This window comes from Bubalus kerabau, chromosome 10 (genome assembly GCF_029407905.1).
Source record: "Bubalus kerabau isolate K-KA32 ecotype Philippines breed swamp buffalo chromosome 10, PCC_UOA_SB_1v2, whole genome shotgun sequence".
Taxonomy (NCBI): domain Eukaryota; kingdom Metazoa; phylum Chordata; class Mammalia; order Artiodactyla; family Bovidae; genus Bubalus; species Bubalus kerabau.
Genome location: NC_073633.1, coordinates 72,250,385 through 72,266,274, shown reverse-complemented (window position 1 = coordinate 72,266,274; position 15,890 = coordinate 72,250,385). Strand labels below are relative to the sequence as shown.

Here is a 15,890-nt window from a genome sequence, read left to right as displayed (position 1 = left end):
TTGGTCATAACTTTCCTTCCAAGGAGGAAGCGTCTTTTAATCTCATGGCTGCAGTCACCATCTGCAATATGTAGTCACCATTATAGTATCATACAGAGTAGTTTCACTGCCATAAAAATCATTCATGTTCCAAGATTTTATTCTTGGTAATGGAATTATTTTCTTTATTTCCTCTTTAGATTGTTTTTTTGGTTGATGTGTTTTCACAGCCTTTTTAAAGCTGTAGATTCACTCTTGTTCCCTTTCTTCCATATTTTCTTTTACCATTTATTTGGTCATTTGCTCTTGAGAAGCCCTATGTTTACCCCCAAGAAATGTTAAATGCTGGAATGTCTATGGCTGTCCAACCAAGGGAAACTTCAGCTGAGAGTAAGAGAAGGGTCATTTTCTTCTACAGCACTCCTCCATGACCTTGTACTCTACTCCTGAGGCAGCCCGCCCCCCCACCACCCCCCAGTTTGGTCCTGCTCAGCCTTCACCTGGGACACAGCGCTCCTTTGTTTCGTAGCTCAGAGTCATCCTCCCACGTATGGAACAGAGTTCACTCCTCCTTTTTTGGGAGGGTCTGTCCTTTCTGGACAGGCTTCAGTTTTAAAACATCTACCACATGACTTCCTTGGCTTCATCATGGTGGTTTCCTTGGCTTTCAAGATTTGAGTTAAGGAGGAAGTGTTATTGTAGGACTGGAAATGGTGAATCCCACAAGTCTGGACATCACTTTGCTGGCCTGATCCTGGGGAATTCCAGGGTTTTAGATGGGCCAATTGGAGTGTTTGTGTGCCTGACTTCAATTACTTAATATTTCCATGGCCCTCTGAGCATGAATACCAGGCTCTGGCTGACTGGAGGGAAGTGAGTGACACACCCAGTCTTAGGTTGGGGTTCTTTTAATGCTCTCCATAATGGTGTAGTTATGACTTGCTTACAAATCCTGTTGGGATGACTCCTAGCACATGCAGTGCAAGCCCCTAATGTGTCCATCCGCTTTTCCTCTTATTTCACATTCTCTTGTTTGGTTTGAGCAATGTGTCCACAACTCTGACCTTTTGAGAAATCCTTGAACTTTGGGAACTGACCGTGCTGCCCAGAGAGCTGTGGTTTGGCTGTTGATTGGTGCTGAGAAGGCTGTGTTGAGGGAGAGCTGTGATGAAATGCCAGGGTGTGTATCAAAACTTCCTCTGAGGCTGTCATACTTAGGTTTTGTTAATTTTCTCCGGGTTTTAGAAGTTTCTCCTCTTTTTAGATATTTGAAAATGTGCCAAATGAATAGACAAAGATACTTGTCTTTTTGGAGGTTTCTCATGTCACCCATGTGATGACACTAATCTTTAAAGTCATATTTGATCTTGACTGGTGTATTTCATTATGGAGACTTTTCTTTTTGTAGGGCAATGTCACTTGTAAAATCTAAGGGTAAACTGAATGAGAAACAGAAACGCTAGTAAGTAAAAATCAGTTTAAAACAACCAAGGACCATGTAATTATTTCACAGTGGTCATTTGGAAAGTAACTTTAAGCATATCTAATCTCAGGCAAAACTTCTCATTGCTAGGTCCTTCTGAAAGCTGACTCATCTGTGAGCAAGAAGCATGTGAGGTTGAAGTTCTCATCTAAAATCTTATCTTTTTCTTGCTAAACAGTTGTCAAAATCACCTTCTAACAGAGGGCTGAAGGTGACTTAGGTCAATGCTTGATCATTTTAGCAGAATTTCCATATACATTTAATATTTAGAAGATAATTAGAACAGTAGAAATATCTTGTGTACTTAAAACATCAATAGGTCAACAATGAATTCTCGTGAACCTTTAACTATTGGTTTGGGCAAAAAGTTTGTTCAGTTTTTCCTATAAGCCAGCACTTAGTCCAGTCGCTCAGTTGTGTCCGACTTTTTGTGACCCCATGGACTGCAGTACTTCAGGATTCCCTGTCCATCACCAACTCCCAGAGCTTACTCAGACTCATGTCCATTGAGTCGGTGATGCCATCCAACCATCTCATCCTCTGTTGTCTTCTTCTCCTCCTGCCTTCAATCTTTCCCAGCATCAGGGTCTTTTCAAATGAGTCAGTTCTTCACATCAGGTGGCCAAAGTATTGGAGTTTCAGCTTCAGCATCAGTCCTTCCAATGATTATTCAGGACTGATTTCCTTTAGGATTGACTGGTACTAGTAGCACTTAATTGTCTTTAACTTCATTCGAAACAATTCTATTAGATTGTATTGTGACAGCTGTCATATCAGTGTGCATTAAAAAAAATTGCTGAAGTTTTGTGTAGCCATTTAAATATTGAAGATAGAAGAAAAAAGCAACATTTTGGCATATTATGCTTTATTATTTCAAGAAAAGTTAAAACACTACTGAAACACACACAAAAAGATTTGGGCAGTGTATGCAAAAGGGGCTGTGACTGATCGGAAATGTCAAAAGTGGTTTATGAAGCTTCTGAAGCTTGCTGGAGATTTCCCACTGGATGATGCTCCATGGCTAGGTAGACCAGTTGAAGTTGATAGCGATCAAATTGAGACATCAATTGAGAAAAATCAACATTATAACATGTGGGAGATAGCTGACAAATTCAAAATATCCAAATCGAGCACAGAATATCATTTGCATCAGCTTGATTATGTTAGTCACTTTGATGTTTGGGGTCCATGTAAATCAAGCAGGAGTGGGGTGGCACCTTCTTGACCGTATTTCTGCACGTGATTCTCCATTTAAATGTAAAGAAAACATTTCACTTTTAAAACATATTGTAATGAGTGATGAAAAGTGGATACTGTACAATAATATGGAATGGAAGAGTTCATGGGGCTATTGAAATGAACCACCACACCAAAGGCAGGTCTTGGTGATGTGTATATGGTGGCATTGGGAGTCCTCTATTATAAGCTCCTTCTGGAAAACCAAATGATAAATTCCAGCAAGTACTGCTCCAAAGTAGACCAACTGAAAGCAGCACTCGACAAAAAACATCTGGAATTAGGGAACAGAAAATGCATAATCTTTCATCAGAGTAATGCAAGATTGCACGTTTCTTTGATGACCAAGCTTTGTTACAACTGGGCTGGGAAGTTCTGATTCATCTGCCTGTTTGCCAAACATTGCACCTTCAGATTTCCATTTATTTCAGTCTTTACAAAATTCTGTTAATGGAAAAAATTCCAATTCCCTAGAGGACTGTAAAAAAACACCTGAAATTGTTCTTTGCTCAAAAAGATAAAAAGTTTTGGGAAGATGGAATTATGAAGTTGCTTGAAAAATGGCAGAAGGTAGTAGAATAAAATCGTGAGTATATTGTTCAATAAAGTTCTTGGTGAAAATGAAAAATGTGTCTTCTATTTTTACTTATAAACTGAAGGAAACTTTTGACCAACCCACAAACACTGTAAAAGAATGTTAAAATCAAGATGAAACCCCAAACCCTGAGAACTGATAATTTACATTTCCTGTATTTTAGCTTTTTTTGAGGTCGGAAGAGAAATCTTCCAGATTTCAACAAACCATATGCTGATAGGATGAGACAAAGGATAAGATTCGTATCTTGGATCTTTCCAGACAGGCATGTTAGATGGTAACTAGAGAGGATTAATTGCTAGCTGGATCTGAGCTCAGGCTTGGGCATGGAGGAAACTGGTTTGGAAGTGTGAGGGGTTCCCTGAACTCTGGTGCAGACTATGAGGGTTTCACTCAAGGAAGGGTATGATGTGGGCCTAAAACCATTCTTCAGACAGTTGGCGATGGTCTCCTTCTAAAGCCAGGAACACTTGCTGACCAGTATCTTCCATTGCCTTTAGCCCCAGGCAGTCCTCTGTGTATAGGGTGCTCTCCTGTGAGGGAATGGTTTTCTTGGCTTGGCCACTTCTGTAAAATCCAAACTCCTCAGAATCCATGGGGTCCACAGTGGAATTATTGAGGAATTTCACCATCACAAACTTCTTCAGGGCCATCAGGTTCTTCTTGGAGGACTCAGTGACACCTCTCTGATTAATATCTGCCCAGAAGATGCTCTGGTTGTGGTACCTGGCCTCCTTTACAGGCTTGTGCCAGTATCTGCTTGCACCAGGCGTGCTGGCACAGCTTTGTCTGTAAGCCCAACATCCAGTGTTTTTCTGATCAAGTCATAGATGTGAGCGCTTTCTCCCAGGCACCAAGGAAGTCTAAACACACCTTGATGTTGTCCTCCAACTGAGATGAGATTGATCATGGGAGGTGATGGGCATCTCTGAGACACTGCCCGTAGAAATTGGCCTCCCTGGGAGGATCCCATAGCATTGTAGCCTTACTGAAACCTAGGATCTTTAGCAAGAATCTGGCAAATTGTTGTTACTTGGAAGCCGAGATTCAAAAAGAAGCTGTTCACCACATCCTCTATCAGCGTCTTACCAATCCCTAAAGATAAGACATAAATTTCAGGTATTTTCTTCTCAACCATTTTTTAAACTATCACCCATGCTTAAGGGATTACAACAGCTATCTCCCATCCCATGCCAGAAATAATGATCATAATGCATCTTACATTCTGATAGTTACAGAGACTGCTTACCACTTTAGACCCATCAGGGGCAGTGGTGCCAATGGGTCACAATGCCCTAGCACTAGGGGCGTGCAGGACCCTGGAAGGAAAATGAGAGCCAAGAGCCACTATCTTGATTCAATCACATGACAGCACTCTCAAGTTTTGTTAAGAACATTTATTTCATTTTATCAGTGAGCAAGTTGAGGCTTCAGTTCAATTCAGTTGCTCAATCATGATCAACTCTTGGCAACCCCATGAATCGTAGCACGCCAGGCCTCCCTGTCCATCACCAACTCCCGGAGTTCACTCAAACTCATGTCCATTGAGTCAGTGATGCCATCCAGCCATCTCATCCTCTGTCATCCCCTTCTCCTCCTGCCCCCAATACCTCCCAGCATCAGGGTCTTTTCCAATGAGTCAACTCTTCACATGAGGCGGCCAAAGTATTGGAGTTTCAGCTTCAGCTCAGTCCTTCCAATGAACACCCAGGACTGATCTCCTTTAGGATGGACTGGTTGGATCTTCTTGCAGTCCAAGGGACTCTCAAGAGTCTTCTCCAACACCACAGTTCAAAAGCATCAATTCTTCAGCGCTCAGCTTTCTTCACAGTCCAACTCTCACATCCAGACATGACCACAGGAAAAACCATAGCCTTGACTAGATGGACATTTGTTGGCAAAGTAATGCCTCTGCTTTTGAATATGCTATCTAGGTTGGTCATAACTTTCCTTCCAAGGAGGAAGCATCTTTTAATTTAATGGCTGCAGTCACCATCTGCAGTGATTTTGGAACCCCCTAAAATAAAGTCTGACACTGTTTCCACTGTTTCCCCATCTATTTCCCATGAAGTGATGGGACCAGATGCCATGATCTTCATTTTCTGAATGTTGAGCTTTAAGCCAACTTTTTCACTTTCCTCTTTCACTTTCATCAAGAGGCTTTTGAGTTCCTCTTCACTTTCTGCCATAAGGGTGGTGTCATCTGCATATCTGAGGTTATTGATATTTCTCCCGGCAATCTTGATTCCAGCTTGTGCTTCTTCCAGCCCAGCGTTTCTCATGATGTACTCTGCATATAAGTTAAATAAGCAGGGTGACAATATACAGCCTTGACATACTCCTTTTCCTATTTGGAACCAGTCTGTTGTTCCATGTCCAGTTCTAACTGTTGCTTCCTGACCTGCATATAGGTTTCTCAAGAGGCAGGTCAGGTGGTCTGGTGTTCCCATCTCTTTCAGAATTGTCCACAGTTTATTGTGATCCACACAGTCAAAGGCTTTGGCATAGTCAATAAAGCAGAAATAGATGTTTTTTCTGGAACTCTCTTGCTTTTTCCATATCCAGCAGATGTTGGCAATTTGATCTCTGGTTCCTCTGCCTTTTCTAAAACCAGCTTGAACATCTGGAAGTTCACGGTTCACGTTTTGCTGAAGCCTGGCTTGGAGAATTTTGAGCATTCCTTTACTAGCGTGTGAGATGAGTGCAATTGTGTGATAGTTTGAGCATTCTTTGGCATTGCCTTTCTTTGGGATTGGAATGAAAACTGACCTTTTCCAGTGCTATGGCCACTGCTGAGTTTTCCAAATGTGCTGGCATATTGAGTGCAGCACTTTCACAGCATCATCTTTCAGGATTTGGAATAGCTCAACTGGAATTCCATCACCTCCACTAGCTTTGTTCGTAGTGATGCTTTCTAAGGCCCACTTGACTTCACATTCCAGAATGTCTGGCTCTAGGTGAGTGATCACACCATCGTGATTATCTGGGTCATGAAGATCTTTTTTGTACAGTTCTTCTGTGTATTCCTGCCACCTCTTCTTAATATCATCTGCTTCTGTTAGGTCCATACCATTTCTATCCTTTATCAAGCCCAGCTTTGCATGAAATGTTCCCTTGGTATCTCTAATTTTCTTGAAGAGATCTCTAGTCTTTCCCATTCTGTTGTTTTCCTCTATTTCTTTGCATTGATCACTGAGGAAGGCTTTCTTATCTCGCCTTGCTATTCTTTGGAACTCTGCATTCAGATGCTTATATCTTTCCTTTTCTCCTTTGCTTTTTGCTTCTCTTCTTTTCACAGCTATTTGTAAGGCCTCTCCAGACAGCCATTTTGCTTTTTTGCATTTCTTTTCTGTGGGGATGGTCTTGATCCCTGTCTCCAGTACAATGTCATGAACCTCCATCCATAGTTCGTTAGGCACTCTATCAGATCTAGTCCCTTAAATCTATTTCTCACTTCCACTGTATAATCATAAGGGATTTGATATAGGTCATACCTGAATGGTGTAGTGGTTTTCCCTACTTTCTTCAATTTAAGTCTGAATTTGGCAATAAGGAGTTCATGATCTGAGCCACAATCAGCTCCCAGTCTTGTTTTTGCTGGCTGTATAGAGCTTCTCCATCTTTGGCTGCAAAGAATATAATCAATCTGATTTTGGTGTTGACCATCTGGTGATGTCCATGTGTAGAGCCTTCTCTTGTGTTATTGGAAGAGGGTGTTTGCTATGACCAGTGCGTTCTCTTGGCAAAACCCTATTAGTCTTTGCTGTGCTTCATTCTGTATTCCAAGGCCAAATTTGCCTGTTACCCCAGGTGTTTCTTGACTTCCTACTTTTGTATTCCAGTCCCCTATAATGAAAAGAACATCTTTTTTGGCTGTTAGTTCTAAAAGGTCTTGTAGGTCTTCATAGAACCGTTCAACTTCAGCTTCTTCAGCGTTACTGGTTGGGGCATAGGCTTGGATCATCATGATATTGAATGGTTTTCCTTGGAAATGAACAGAGATCATTCTGTCGTTTTTGAAATTGTATCCAAGTACTGCATTTCAGACTCTTTTGTTGACCATGATGGCTACTCCATTTCTTCTAAGGGATTCCTGTCCACAGTAGTAGATACAATGGTCATCTGAGTTAAATTCACCCATTCCAGTCCATTTTAGTTCGCTGATTCCTAGAATGTCGACGTTCACTCTTGCCATCTCCTGTTTGACCACTTCCAATTTGCCTTGATTCATGGACCTAACATTCCAGGTTCCTATGCAATATCGCTCTTTACAGCATCGGACCTTGCTTCTATCACCAGTCACATCCACAGCTGGGTATTCTTTTTGCTTTGGCTCTATCCCTTCATTCTTTCTGGAGTTATTTCTCCACTGATCTCCAGTAGCATATTGGGCACCTACTGACCTGGGGAGTTTCTCTTTCAGTATCCTATCATTTTGCCTTTTCATACTGTTCATGGGGTTCTCAAGGCAAGAATACTGAAGTGGTTTGCCATTCCCTTCTCCAGTGGACCACATTCTGTCAGACCTCTCCACCATGACCTTCCTGTCTTGTGTGACCCCACACAGCATGGCTTATTTTCATTGAGTTAGACAAGGGTGTGGTCCATGTGATCAGATTGACTAGTTTTCTGTGATTATGGTTTCAATGTGTCTGCCCTCTGATGCCCTCTCGCAACACATACTGTCTTACTTGGGTTTCTCTTACCTTGGACATGGGGTATCTCTTCACAGCTGCTCCAGCAAAGCACAGCCACTGCTCCTTACCTTGGATGAGGGGTATCTCCTCATGGGCCCCTCCTGACCTTGAAGTTGGGGTTTAGGGAGAATTAAATGACTTGCCTTCTGGCCACTGGGTTAAAGAGAGGGGGTTCCTGTCTTGGCTCTCCATCTGTTGGTCACCTTGTTAACCAATGGTCCTAAACCACGAGATCATCTCTAGCTCACTGTTGTAAATGAACAGTCTTTTCCAGTTGACCTCTGAACCTCTGAGCACCCACTCTTTTGAATTGGAATCAGATTTTATTTTAATTTTAGATTTTATGATCAGGCCCACCCACGTTTGATTATTGTGCAGTATTTGCTAAAACAGAGTTTTCCACCCGCAGAATGTGTCAGCCTCAATATATAGAATCAGATTTTTGAAGGTGTCCACAATAGACTTTGCCCTTTGAACTCATAAGTGCTGCTGGGAGTAACTTTAAAGTGTGGTGGGGGGGTTGGGGGAGGTGTGAATCAGCTACCTGTAGTTCTAGCTGATCACACAGTCTTAATGCTCACACTTTAAAAATACTGCATATATATTTTAAACTGGTAATATGTTGTACTTAGCACAAAATTCAAATGGCAGAAAAGAATATTAAGGAAAATCTTACTCCCACCTTCACCCTTGAGTGAGTCAGGTAACTGCTATCACCAAAATATTTTATGAAATGCTTTATGATTACTGCACAATGAGAACCCTTTCCTTCTCCAGCCAATCTGGCTGTATGTTCTGCCCGATGGTAGACTGCATGGTTCAACAGTGGTAAGTGGTTTCCGTAACTATTAGAATATAAGATCTGTTATGATGATAAATTTCTAGTGCTTTTTTAAAATCAATGTTGGGTGCTTTCTCAAAAAATTGTTTAGTGAAAACTTCTCCCCTTCAAATGTGGCCATTTTACAGAACTTTGACCATTTTAGCAAAAGAAAAGTGATTCTGGTGAGCTGAGTGTCTAAAGCAGAGGTTCATTTAAAATTTGGTTTTCTTTCACTTTTGGCTTATTTTTTTTTGAATAGGCAATACATTCACATAAAATGTGAAATGCACAAAAGGATATACACTGAAAAGTTTCTCTCTGTTCCCAGCCACCACTAGAAACTCCCAAAGTCATTGTTTTTGTATCACCTTCTTACATCTGCTTCCAAAAATATTTAAGGCTTATGTAAGCAAAGTCATATACACACAAAATTATTTCTATATTATATATATTACACATCTGTCTGCTTATTTAAATCAAAGATGCTTGACCATATGTGTTCATCAAAATCACACGGGCAACTTTTAGATAATCCATGCGCCTGCACCCTCGAGGCCTTATTCGCTATTAACTGTTATTTTTAAAAATTGCCCTTGGTTATTCTGGTGGGCTTCCCTGGATATAAGCCAGCAGCCTGAGATACAATCACTCAGACCTGGGGAACCCACCGGGAAGCTATGGGGCCCATGCCCAGGCGACTTGGGCAGGAAAACAGCTGCGTGGGTCACTCTGTGAGCAATTGGTTCCACCACCCAGGGTTAAGGGCATCTGCAACCACTCAGCTGATAAGTCTAAAGGTAAATTGTCCCTTAAAAGGCACTGTCTCCAGATTAATAAAATCAGTGCTGCAATTACCTGTGTATAAATCACTTAGTTCTCTGGCCTGATTTTTTTAAACACACCCTACTTTTCCCCCTCTGATTTTTATAGTTATTCATCATACAAAACATAGAAAATATAGCAAAGCATCAAGAAAAAGAGGTACCCCTAATTACATAGCCTAGAGACAACTACTGGGAACATTTGCTTTATTTTATTTAGTTTTTAAATTGTGCAAGTAATATATGAACACTTCTGGATTTAAGAAAATTACCCAGACATTATCTGTATGTATTTAGTGTGTAACACTAATACATAAAGGGTAAGGAAGGACTTAAAACACACACATTGTTACATCCAACAAAAATCTACAATGATTACTTAATATCCAACCTGTTCTGCATTGACTTTTCCCCAGATGGTCTCAAATTTCTTTTTAGAGTTCATTAGCAACACTTTGACAGATACTCTGCGTTTTTGCCCCCTGCTTCTCCTCAGGTGACCGTCTACAATACTTGAATACTGTAAAGTACACGCAGCCTTTCCCTCTCTCGTGCTCTGCGCTGTGCTATGTTGCTTCAGTTATGTCTGACTCCTTGCGCCCCTATGGACTGTAGGCCACCAGGTTCCTCTGTCCATGGGATTCTCCAGGCAAGAATACTGGAGTGGAGTTGCCATGCCCTCCTCCAGGGGATCTTCCTGACCCAGGGATCAAACCTGCATCTCGTCGTTGGCAGGTGGGTTCTTTACCACTAGCACCACCTGGGAAGCCCTTCCCTCTCTTAACTGTATTTTATACTGGTGTGTCTTACCTTGTAGCTTTGTTTAAATGGTTCCAAGACATTCCAGGGTAGAAATGTTATAACGTAGCAATCAATTTCATAAAGATGGACTTTTAGGTTATCTCCAGTTTTTTATTATTATAAATAATACTACAGCATTTATCTCTATTTCTTGAGAATAAGGCTCAAGATACGAATTTACCGGGACAAAGAAGTCCTCATGTTATAGCCATGAGTTTTGGGAAACAAACTCACTCAGAAGGACAATGCAGATAGTGGAGTGCAGTTTATTACACCGGTGGGCCCAAGGCAGCATCTCCTCTTAGCCAAGGACCCCGACCAGAATTTGTGAAAATCTTTTATACCCCATGTGCATGTGTCTGAACGCACCACCCCAAATTCCTTGAGACTTACATAAACCAAGGAAAATACAGTCCCAGTAACCCCATCATTCACATGCTATGTGCTCATGTGCTCAGTCAAACAATTAGCCAATAATCAATAACCCCCAAGCTTACACTCCGATAGATACAGAAAAATTTATGGCCTGTCTGGAGGAAGGGGTGATTAGTGTGTGTTTTCTCTTAGGCGATGAATAACCTAGATATGATCTTCAAGGTTCCCCTCTCTGGAGGGGGTCTTATCCTTTTGTTGTTGTTTTCATAGGCACTAAACACAGAGTTCAGAGTCCATTGGAAAGGTGGCCGAGCATGATCAGCATGAACAGGCCTAAGATGGAGTCCAGGCCCTGTGAATTCCTTCTTCACTCACCCTTCTTTCTTTCCCTCCCCCAAGTGATAAGAATGGAGAGCCTAGGAGGAGCCACTCACTGCTCATTCCCTGCAACGTGGTCATCCTCTGCCTTAGAGCTAAATGTTTAAAAATGTCTTTTATTTATTTATTTGGGTGAGCCAGGTCCCAGTTGCAGCATGTAACATCTTTCAGTTGTGACATGTGGAATCTTAGCTCCTTGACCAGGGACTAAAACTGGACCACCCATATTGGGTGCATAGAGTCTCAGCAACTGGACCACCAGGGACGTTCCTTATAGCTAAAATTTTTATAGCACACAAAGTAATTTCTTTCTTTATCCAGGGATACTTTGCATCTCATTTGTCTTGGCAGGCTTACATTTTTTAAATGGAGCATTTTATCAAAACAATTGTAGATTTACATACAGTTGTGAGAAACACTATGCAGAGATCCCTTGTATATGTTCCCCCAAGGCTAAATTTAGCAAAACTATCATATAATATCACAACCAAGATGTTGACATTGATACAATTCACCAATCTTATTCAAATTTTCCCACTTTTGCTTGTACTTATGCATGTATGTATTAAGTTTTATGCAATTTTATCACATGTGTGGGGTGGTGTATCTACCACTGTATTCGATACTGAATGGTTCCAGTGCCACAGAGAATCTTCATATTGTCTTATTAAAATCATACCCCCTCCCTTCACATTTTAAAAAGACTCTTGATAAATATTCCAAACTACTTCCTGGAAAGGTATTAGCAGAATTGGATATCATTCTAAAAATGTAATATATTAGTGGAGAACAAAATTGTCACTGTCCTACCTTTATTTAACATAAAAGACTTTAACCATCTTTTAATACATTTATTATCAACTTGAGTCTCAAAGAGTATTACTAGTCCTTTCCTAGAGGATATAGGACAGGCAGTTCTTTCATTTCTTTGGATATTCAATTCTTCAAAACATTATTGTCAGCAAAAATCAAATCACTGAAGCTGCCAAATGCAATAAGCATACAGACTTCTATCTTTAACAAAGCTGATACTAACTTTATAGAAACTCTTCTCATGGTTTTGAGACAATAGTATTTTCCTTAATGGGGTTTTCTGGCTGAGGGCAGACTGGAAGACTGCAAACATTATTTCTAAAAGGGATTTGATCTAAATCAAAAGATATTTACCTTTCCTAAGTACAATTCAATGAAAAATCATTTTATTTTCTTTGAGTGGAGGTCACCTCTGGGAGGAGGGGCCCTCACAGTCTCTCTCCCTGAGAAAAGAGCTTACTCTTTCTGCTCGTTATTGGTCAGGGTAATCCAAGTCATCATTGCAGCAGGCTCCTTTTGTGGTCTCAGAATTCTTACTGATCTACAGTGAATCAGTGGGATCTACCTTTTATTATAAGATATCATTTCTCCTAAAGGCAGAGCACTGCTGAACTTGCAATTGAGGAGATTATAAACAACAATATAGGGATGGATTTGGACTAGAAGGAATGTAAAAAACAACATAGGTGGGGATAGGTGGAATTAGAAGGGATTCTGCACAAATACATCAATATAGCATGGGGAGTTACTTGGGCCAGGAATGCAATTTAGGATAAATCGTTCCTCAGTTAGCCTGGAAAAATGAACACATACAATGCATAGAAGATGCAATTTAATTTTAGCCATGTAGTCATGCACATTTCAGATCTAGAAATCACATACAGAATATAAGCAAAGATCTGACTCTGAAAGACTCTCTCTCTCTCTCTCTCTTTATATGTATGTGTATATATATATATATATATATATATATATATATACATTAAATGCATATATCCCTTGCCCCAACAATTCTGCTTTGGGGAGTTGATCCTCTGCATGTATTTGTATACATATGAAAGTGACATTCATGTACAAGGGTATTGTTGCAGCATTGTTTATAATAAGAAAGCTCTTATTTATCAGTCAGCTCTGAATCCAAAGTATGTGAAATGATTACATGAAGTTTGGATTGTGGTTTTTAGCATCTTTCCATCCAGAGGCAGAACAGAATCTGATCCACTGTTCATTTTTATCCCTTGAACTCACATTGAACAAAGTTCTGAGCTTGGGCAAGTCACCTGATTGGTTCTTACTGAGACTCCTTCAAGGAGTTAGTTAGCTTCTCATTCTAAGACTAGCACATGGCCAGGAGTCATGGTGTTCTCAACTGTCTTTTACATTAGAAGTCTGAGCAGGGAGGTTTGGGGGAATTTGCTGTTTGCTGAAGTGTTCTGTAAGCAGAGGAAGTGAGGGATGCAGAACTGTCCTCATGATTCCTTCCTTCTTACTCTTCCCTCAGGACCAGAAGCAAAAGGCCCCAAATCTACCTTATATAAAAGCCACACAAGGTATTACAATTTGGAACGAAAGTTCAGGCCTGAGTTCTTATGATTTTGAACAGTCTTAAGCAACATCTGTGTTTCACAGTCTGTTTTAAAGACATTTAATTGCTCTCATAATTTGTGGTATACTGAGTTTTGGTAAAAATTAACAGTTAAAAATATATCTTTATCTACATATATAGAGCCAAAAGAATAAGGGTAGGTATACTGTCTGTAATGATTATTTGAAATATCTTTGAAATGTTACAACTAAAGTTTTCAGGAAAAGAAAGATAAAAATGAAGGATGAAATAAAGGAATCATTGCTTTCATCTAATCAAAGCTGGCCTGAAATTTTGCATCTTTATTTCTCTGTAATTTGTAGGCCTTCTGTGTTCTAGATCAGGACTTGGCAAACTTTTTCTGCAAAGGGCCTGATAGTAAATATTTTAGGTTTGACAGGTTACATGGTTTCTGTTGTGGCCACTCTTTATAGAATGAAAGCTGCCCTAGGCAACGCATAAGTGAATGAGTGTGGCTGTGTTTCAGTATGAATTTATCTAACGACACTGAAATTTGAATCTCATATAATTTTTATGTGAATATCTAATATTCACATATAATTTAATGCCCTTTTGGTTTTCCTTCATTAAAAATGTGGAAATCATTCTTAACTCCAGGATCTTACAAAAGCAGACGGTGGGTAGGATTTGGCCAGCAGGTAATCCTGGGCCAATAACATCAAAATATGCAATAAACAGTGGGCTATGGCACCATTTTGAGCCCTCACCCTTATTCAGCTCCCCATTATGCTGTCCAGAGGCTCTGTGGGTCAAGGGGTCTCTGGGCTTGAACTCGTGGTAAAATAATTTGGGGAATAATCATCACATTTGTGTTTTGCTAAGTTGTCCTATTCCCAGCCCCAAGAGTGTTATCATGCTTGCAAACTCATCTCCTCGTGTGATTATAGTACCAGAACAAAAACTTTAGAACTTTTCTCTTGTGATGGTGCTTTTAAAGATTTTGGCACATAATGAGCATTCAGTGAATGCTAGCTCATCACGGTCATTCCCCAACTGCCTATAGTAGAACTTTCAAGCATCACAAAGTTTTAGGGTGGATGCCTCAGAGCTCATTCCTTGCAAGTCATTCATTTTATAGATAAAGAAACTGGAGGAGCTCGACTGACTTGTCCCCAGTCACACAACTGTTAGTGTCAAGGCTGATGACAAAGTTTTCTCCTTGAACATCTCAGGGTGAGTATATCTTTTTGGAACCCTTTCAAAGGCTGGAAACTCTTTCAAACTCTTCAAAGTGAAGAGTGATATGGTAAAAGGAACATTGTCCAAGATCCCAAGGCAACGTAAAAGCAGCTCAAGTCCATTGCTTAGCTGCTGGGGTCCAGCCCCAGTGGATCCAGGGAATTCAAAGCGGGGACAGCGTCGGCGAGGGTCAGGAAACAATTGCTTAATTAAACATTAATTAAGGATATAAAGAGTGGTTAAATAAGGATAGCTCAGTGAGAAAATTTAGTGGAGAAAAGAGGCTGAATAACTTGGTTTACGTGGAAAGCTAATAAAATTCCAAAATAAGGAATTTGCGTCACCTGCGTAGGCCGCAGGCGTCCTCCTGTTCTCCCGAAGGAGAGGAGACACTAAGGCCTCCCCGGTCAGATCTTAGAAGCCCAGGCAAAATTAGTAGGCTTGACGAGCCTCCGCGCCCCAGATGGAAATTCAGCCAGAAGGTGAGAGAAAAAACAACATGGGGAGACCAAGTTTTGGTGAACAAAAGGGCATACTTTATTTTCCAAAGTAGTTTTATACCTTAAGTTGTGCATAGAGGATAATGGGGGAAGGGGTAGAGTCATGCAAGGACAGCAGTCCCTGATCCTAATTGAAGCCAGGCTTTCAAACTTACCACATGCAAAAGTTTAGGTGATTTACATCATCTTCTGGCCAGGAGGCCTGTTAACATTTTAAGATCCTTTCTTCAGAAAACTTATTTTTCTCTAAAGGTGATTATTCTAAAGTCAGGCACCACCCTCCAAAAGGTAGATAAAGTTGCATTCCTATAGGGCAAAGGTGTGGTGGGCTATAACAAGAAAAGAATTAACTCAAGGGTCCAAGGTTACAAACATTAAAGCTACTACTTACATTTCTATACACCAATTATATCAATCAATACACAGCCAGGGACACAGTAGGTAAGGGATATGGAGACTTAGCAGCAAATATTGGCCCAACAAGTGAAAAACCCTTCACCAATACAATTTCTAATCAATCTTTTAACTGCTCAAAGGAATCTGTATTTAGACAGTTTAGAACATCTCATGCCTCTCACAGTTGGGAGGCTCTGAACAATCACAT

General features: G+C 40.5%; 1 pseudogene; it reads right to left on the bottom strand.

Annotated features, from left to right (window-relative positions):
• Positions 1-3,682: 3,682 nt before the first annotated feature.
• Positions 3,683-8,806, bottom strand: LOC129622118 (palmitoyl-protein thioesterase 1-like; annotated as a pseudogene).
• Between the last annotated feature and the right edge of the window lie 7,084 nt (positions 8,807-15,890).